Below are 7,992 nucleotides of genomic sequence, written 5' to 3'. Positions count from 1 at the left end.
AATTCTGGACTCATGGTGGCCAGCATGAGGTAGGTAACATCATTAGTACCATTCTTTGACTTGTCGAATGGCTCTTTAACAGTAGCCATAGCGTTCCTTGCCGGTGCTTCAGGTAATGGTTTCTCAATGGATTCCAACTTCCATTCTTGCCTAAGAACAATTCTCAGGTTTCGAGACCAATCAAGGAAATTAGTTTCATTGAGCTTGTCCTTCTCAAGGATAGATTGCAATGAAAAATTTTGTAGATTTGCATTATTGGTTGTCATTATGATCTACACAAGATTAAAAGCAAGATTCAGTTATAAGGTCTTTAAAATTTTCCCACAATTACGAATTAATATCCCAATGTAAATAATTCGTTGTTAGTGATTTATTGAGGGCCAAGATCCATATTTCACATCATCTTGGTCAAGCTGAGCTTATACACCCAAGACTAGGTTATTTAGGTAGGAACTCTTTCCAATCACATCACATGTGATTCTTGGATATAATGGGGTTAACATTTAGTGTTAAAGCACACAACAATCTTTTCAATGCCTAGGGCTAAGACCGACCAACTACCCATGTTAAGTCAAACCTTTACTCAAGTGTTGGCCATAACCATTATCCCAACACTTTCCTCACAAAGATAATCTAACGCGCTCAGCTTTGGCATGACTCGTGTTTCAATGATCGATGCCTTGACAAGTTTTGAGTAAGGGAAGGCATTTTCATGAGTTACTATTGTTGGGATTAATTATGGCTTACATGGAAATAGCAGAATTCCATTCATCCAAAACATATGTAAGGAATAAATAAAAAACAGAAATAAATGTGACATTCATGGGCTAAAAATCCTAAGCCTAGAGACTATCTCCGGCAGGTTCCTCTTCTGGTTGTGCCACGATGAGCTCTCCCACCAACCTTTGGGGCTCCGTCTTCATGAAGTCATATTGTCTTTAATTTTTATACAATATAAAATAAAAAACAAAACTAACGAAAACACGGAGGCCGTACACAAAAATATAACGAATCGCAGGCCGTATAAAAATAAAATGACACGCAGGCCATTTAAACAGCTAAGGCCCATGAACACACCAACCAACATTCATCACAACCATATTAAATAAACCAAGCAAGAAAGATATGGAATCCGAATTTTAATTAACTTTTAATTTAACCCATACAGGAATTGTGTGTTTAGGTTTTAAGAACTAACCTAGTGATTGGCTTGGGTGTTAACCCAAACGATCAAACCCTTTGATCTATTTCATCAAATGAAATGTTCTTAAAAACCCTAAAACTCACTATTAGTTGATTTATGCCATCAATCAAAGTAATCAATTCCTTACATAGAATTTTAATGTTTAAGACATAACAATTATACCAAAAACAATAAACAATCATACCAAAAGAGCACATAAATACATATGTCACATACCAAAATAAGCCTAACAAAATAATTTTAAAACTTTATAAATGGACGTATGGCCTAATATATATATATATATATATATATATATATATATATAATAGATTTTAAAATCCTAATCAAATCAAGATTTTTGCAAATAGGAAATAAAATCTTTCTAAAAATAAGCATGATCAATTATTTCCTAATCATATTAGGAAATATTAACTAGTTAATCGGATTAACAAAATTAATAGAATACGGATCTATCATCCTATGCTATTAGCATGCAATGTCAATCAAAATAACATTATGAATAGATCTAACATCTAATCCTATAGGCATGCAAAACCAAGCTCTGGTACTACTGTTGGGATCTTATTACTCTAACAAGGGAATTATCATTCAAAAATACATGCCAAAATGCAGCGGATACCAAAACTTTTAACAGCAAGTAAACATGATAAAACCCTAACGCATGCCAAAACTAGGATTAAATTCTAAATAAATAGATAATTAAAGGTTATACCTTTCTTTTGATAACAATTCTGAACGCACCCTTGTTTCCCCGAAATCGAAAGGAACTGTGAATCGCGACTCCCCTCTATTATCACTTACACACGAACGCCTCAGGGAATCAAGCAGGTATGCTAGTACCTCATGAAACAACACTTAAATCTTGGTTGGAATAGCAAGCACCCGAGATTCAAGAGAAAAGGGGATGTAAGCGCGGCGGTGGCGAGTTCCGGTGGCTGTATCCGACGACGGCGGCCAAGGGAGAAGAGTGGGTGGCGGCTAGGGTTTCTTAAGAGACAATCTCTCAATCACTCTATCTTTTTCTCTCTCTCAATCACTCTATCTTTTTTCTCTCTTTTTCATATTAGGGTTAGACCATCTATTTATATTGGAAACCCAAAACCCTAATTTATAATAAAACCCTTCACTCCTAATCAAATTAGGAATCTCTTCTTTACTTGATTAATTAAACCATTTTAATTAACCAAATTGATTAGATTGGATCAACACTTAATAAGACCCAACCCGAATAAGCTATTTGCTCCATCTAATTTAGGTTTTTTACCAAAACCCTAAATAGGTGTTCCAATAAGTAACAAATACTGAACCTTGATCCCGGCATTCTTAGTATACGATCCTGTAGGTCAATTTAACATTAGCAATTAGCTTAAATAATTTTAACTCTCATAAATAAAGGTCAACACTTTAATCTTGGTTCGAATAGTAAGCACCCCAGATTCAAGAGAAAAGATGTTGTAAGCACGGCGGTGGCGGGTTCCGATGGTGGGATCCGACAACGGCGGCCAAGGAAGAAGAGTGTGTGGCGGCTAGGGTTTCTTAAAAGACAATCTGTCAATTATTCTATCTTTTTCTCTCTCTCAATCACTCTATCTTTTTTCTCTCTTTTTCATATTAGGGGTAGACCATCTATTTATATTGGAAACCCAAACCATAATTTAAGAAAAAACCCTTACTCCTAATAAAATTAGGAATCTCTTCTTTACTTGATTAATTAAACCATTTTAATTAACCAAATTAATTAGATTGGATCAACACTTAATAAGACCCAACCCGAATAAGCTATTTGCTTCACCTAATTTAGGTTTTTCACCAAAACCTTAAATAGGTGGTACAATAAGTAACAAATACTGAACCTTAATCCTGGCATTCTTAGTGTACAATTCTGTAGGTCCATTTAATATTAGCAATGAGCTTAAACAATTTTAACGCTTATAAATCATAATTATTCTCTAGCAAGATAATACGATTACCCAATATTAAATAAAGGTCAATTTCTAGAATTAACGGAACCTATCGCAACCTCATACAATCCTTTGCCACTAAATATCTTAATTATCATAAGGCATGTAGCGAGTCAAACTTGTTTTAATGCTAATTAATTTCTTGATCTCTTAGTGAACAGACTACGTCAAGTAAATGATAAATCTTATCATTTTCCTTGGGCATGGCCACACACTATTCAGTCTCACTAATCAAGTGGTCGGTGATATTCGCTCTCTCTATAGAGGGGGACAATCCCTTCACTTCACTCATGTCTCTCAACATGAACCGCGACATACTCAAATATACCCGTACTTGCCACTCAGTTATGAATGACGTTAGGTGTAAGTTAAAGCATGTAAGGATTCATCCGAGATCTATAGTGATTTCAGGTCGAAGGATTCGAGTACAAGAATTGCTTGAGAAAAACACTTATGACTTTACAACCATGTAGTGTTCTCAAGAGTGAATCGATCCAAGTACACTATTCCCTAACATGTGTATATGTCCTTTGATTGATATCCCATATCCTATGACTCGTAAAACAAGGCCATCTCACGAAAGACACACTAGTCTTAAGTTATTCTCATTCCCATGAAAATAATTGACTAGATACATTTAGAATATTGTTCTAGTTTATGCTTCAAGGTTTTACTATCCAAATCACGCATTTGATAACTTGAGCAGAACTAATATTCAAGGACATTTTATCTTATTAACTATACACAGAAATAATAATGGATAAAATGATGCCTCATAATAATTATCTAAATAATAAGAGTTCATACATTGTATTGGGGGTAGGGCTTACACTAACATGATTTGCACAATTGCTTACGTAATCTAGTTATCTTAGAAAAACTTGGTGTATTTTAGAACCATAGATGCAGCATTGCTTTTGAGCACACTCTTGAACCATAGAATGTACCCGGTAGGCTTTAGAATCAAGTCAGCGTGCTATAACTTATAGGAATCATCCCGGGGTATTGCTCTTTTGTTGTTGAAATCTCAATCCTAATCACCCTATCACTACCATCGTTTCTTTACTTTGTTGTTTTTCTTTTAATTCAATCCCAATCTAATCTTTGTTTAACTAAACATTAGAAGATAAATAAGTACTTTAAGTCTAGTACCTGTGGTTCGACAATCCTACCCCTCACGGGGTACCACTGTATTACTTGTGTGTGACCTGTGCACTTGTGGACAACACATCAAGTTTTTGGCGCCGTTGTCGGTGACCGACAACTTTTAGGAAAATTTAGATTTTGGTTATTTATTTTGTTAATACTCTTTATATTTGTAAATACTTGGATTCCTTCTTAGTTTAATCATTAATTCAATAGTATTTCTTATTTTCATTCTTTTAACTTCTTGAGTTTCAGCTGATTTATTTTCCACATTGTTTTTATGGAGGAACTCTTAGTCACTTTGCAGAGTTACTTGTGTGAGCAAGGTTACCACGAAGTGGATGCTAGTAGCCCTCTTGATGTGCAGGGTTTAGCGGAACTTGTTTCAATTTTTTATAAGCAAACATCTCAGTTGGGCCAAAACATGTGCACGGAAATAGGTTCTATTAATGATGACTAGTTGCAGGAGGTCAGTGTGAAATATAAGTTGTGTGGTCATTGAGAATGACCCTACTTGTCATGTCACAATTGTTGATGACGTTTCAGTGGCAACTATCGAACTGGAAGACGGAAATCTGACCGATGTCATCGTTGATCCGGTGCCATCTGGTCCTCCAACATTGAAGCTCAAGGAGTTGCCTACACATTTGGAATACGCATTCTTCGGCGGAAGCTCTCAGATGCCAGTCATTATTCCATCCAAGCTTGATACGAGTCAGAAGAAAAATTGTTAGATCTGCTACTTATCAATAAAAGGGCCATCACTTGGAGTATTTCTGACATCAAGGGGATTAATCCATCTTTCTTCATGCATAAAATTCTAATGGAAGATAATATTCGGCCCAGAGTTTAACCACAACGAAGATTAAATCCTAACATGATGGAGGTGGTAAAGAAGGAGGTGAAGAAACTTTTGGATGCTGGAATAATTTATCTAATCTCTGTCAGCCCTTGGGTTAGTCCAGTCCAGGTTGTCTCAAAAAAGAAGGAATGACAGTGATCAGCAATGAGCAAAATGAACTCATCCCCACTCGTACAGTCACTGGTTGCCGTGTGTGCATAGATTACAGGAAACTAAATGATGCTAGTCGCAAAGACCATTTTCCTGTGCTATTCATTATTCAAATATTGGAACGGTTGTCTGGTCACAGTTATTATTGCTTCCTTGATGGGATGTCTGAATATCCGCAAATCCCTGTCACCTCAGAAGATCAAGAAAAGTCTACCTCCACATGCCCATATGGTACATTCATGTACAGAAGAATGCCTTTTGGCCTATATAATGCCCTAGCAACTTTTCAAAGGTGTATGATATCAATTTTAAATGAGTTTATTGAAGACTTCATGGAGGTATTCAAGGATGACTTCTTAGTTTTTGGGGATTCGCTTGATGAGTGCTTGAAAAATCTAAAACGGTCCTTTCCAGTTGTGAAGAAACAAATCTAGTTTTAAATTGGGAGAAGTGTCACTTCATGGTCACAGAAGGGATTGTCTTAGGCCACAAAATTTTTGGTGAGGGGATTGAAATTGATAAGGCCAAGCTAGACACAATTGAGAAGCTTCCCCCACCCATTTCTGTAAAAGATGTTCGGAGTTTTCTTGGGCATGTCGATTTTACAGAAGATTTATTCAAGATTTTTCCAAAATCTCTAAGCACATGACGAAGTTATTAGATAAAGCTGCATCTTTTGAATTTGATCAGAATTGTCTCAGTGCTTTCCTGACTTTGAAGGAGAAGCTAATCCATGCACCAATTGTGAAAGCCCCTGATTGGGAGCAGCCGTTTGAGCTTATGTGTGACACCAGTGATTGGTAGTAGGGGCAGTATTAGGGCAAAGACATAATAAACAATTCTACCCTATTTACTATGCGAGCAAAACTTTAAATCCAGCCCAAGGGAATTACACCACAACAGAGAAAGAGCTATTGGCGATGGTTTATACTTTTGACAAATTCAGCCTAACCTAGTTCTCTTCAAGGTCATCGTGTACACCAACCATGCTGCGATCAGGTAGCTGATTAGTAGTTGTGTATTAGTAATACGAAGTATTCTTTTCTTATGATGAGCATTACTTTTATCAGATTTTAAAGCTAATATGTGTGTATTTGTGTTACTTTTGTGCATGTATGGTTGTGGAAGCAAATATAGAGGAAGGAAGCCAAAGTAGATTGCGATTGCACTTGGTTGATGAAATCTTAGAGTGAACAAATGTGAAGACATAAGTTGTGCTCAATGATATGTGAATGTGTGCCAACTTCCATGTGCGCAAGCAATTACATGGTTTGGAGGGGCACAAAGGCAGTCACATTTTTATATTCCGACTAACGCAATGCTAGCAAGATCTTCATCAATGTTATCACTTATTGAAGAAGCGACGTTATCTACGGCATAGACGTGTGCCCGTTTATGTTGCCTTGATGAAAAGTGTGGATTCGGGAGTGTTTTTGGCAGAGTTCTGTAGCAGGTTACTTAGCAAATCAATGTAGCAATTTACTATAGCAGTTACTGTTCACAAGCTATAGAAAATCATATACCTTCAAATTCACACAGGCGTATGGAAATTCCATACACCTATGTGGATTCCCGATTCCAGCCCTATATATAGCTCTGACTTATAATGATTTGGGGATCCTTCTTTCCATCCTTTCTCCATCTTTTCCCCTAACTTTGGAGAGGCTTGCGGCTAGGGTTTAGAGGGGCTTTGGTAAGGCTTTTGGAGTGGTTCTGTGGATTTTACTTATGGATTGCATCTCTTTATTTTAGATTTCATTATTGATTGTATCTTGCTCCATGGAGAGCTAAACCCCTAGAGGGTACTTGGACTTGTAAACCCTAGGATGTTATTATTTCATTGACCTTTTATTATGTTTCTTTAATTGATGTCTTTAATTGAGTTCCAATCTTGAATGCTTGCTGAATGATTTCTCCCTTAGAGTGACACTAGGATTGAGAATCCATCTTGGTAGCCTTTGTGGATGAGTGACACACCATGAGAGTTAGACAATGCTAGGTTGGAGAGAGTTAAGAGGGTGAACAGAGAGGTAGCGGAGCGTCCCCTTTCCCTTCCGGTGTGATTTATCCTACCTCCGACTCCGTGTTCCAAGAGTTCTTTGCTGTCATAATAGAGTGAAGTGCTAAGAAAGGAACTCCACTGGGGCTTAGTTGCATGAGCAACAAAGTGAGGCGTTGAAGTAATCCTTAGTGCTGGGGCTTAATTGTGACTAGGGGTCTTTCGCCTGGACCAAAGGGTTATATCTATACTAGGGAATGGGATTTATCACTTGGAATCCCTAGAGTTTCTTACAATTGTACATAGTGTGAGGTGTTGAAACTGATTGATTTCTCCACCAGCGCATAGAGTAGAGTTAGTCACGGTTGACCAAAGGTTTGGGACCGTGTATTTTAGGATTTCCACGACTCATTAAGCATCAGTTAGGAGACATAATAGTTGGTTTTGCACTTGAAGCAATAATCCTAGGGGGAGCAATGTCTGAGTGCCCCACTATCTATCGATTGCCTTTCCTCTCATATTATTGTGCCTCTCTTTCTTATTTTCTTCAGTTCTTTGCATATTGATTTTGTTCACACCACTATTGATTCATCATCACCTTAGTTAAATAGCAATCTTTGTGTTTCTGATCACTATTTCCTGTGGGTATGATAACCCACTCACCTGG

This window comes from Dioscorea cayenensis, chromosome 11 (genome assembly GCF_009730915.1).
Source record: "Dioscorea cayenensis subsp. rotundata cultivar TDr96_F1 chromosome 11, TDr96_F1_v2_PseudoChromosome.rev07_lg8_w22 25.fasta, whole genome shotgun sequence".
NCBI lineage: Eukaryota > Viridiplantae > Streptophyta > Magnoliopsida > Dioscoreales > Dioscoreaceae > Dioscorea > Dioscorea cayenensis.
The sequence above is the reverse complement of the archived record's forward strand: the minus strand, read 5'-3'. Positions refer to the sequence as shown.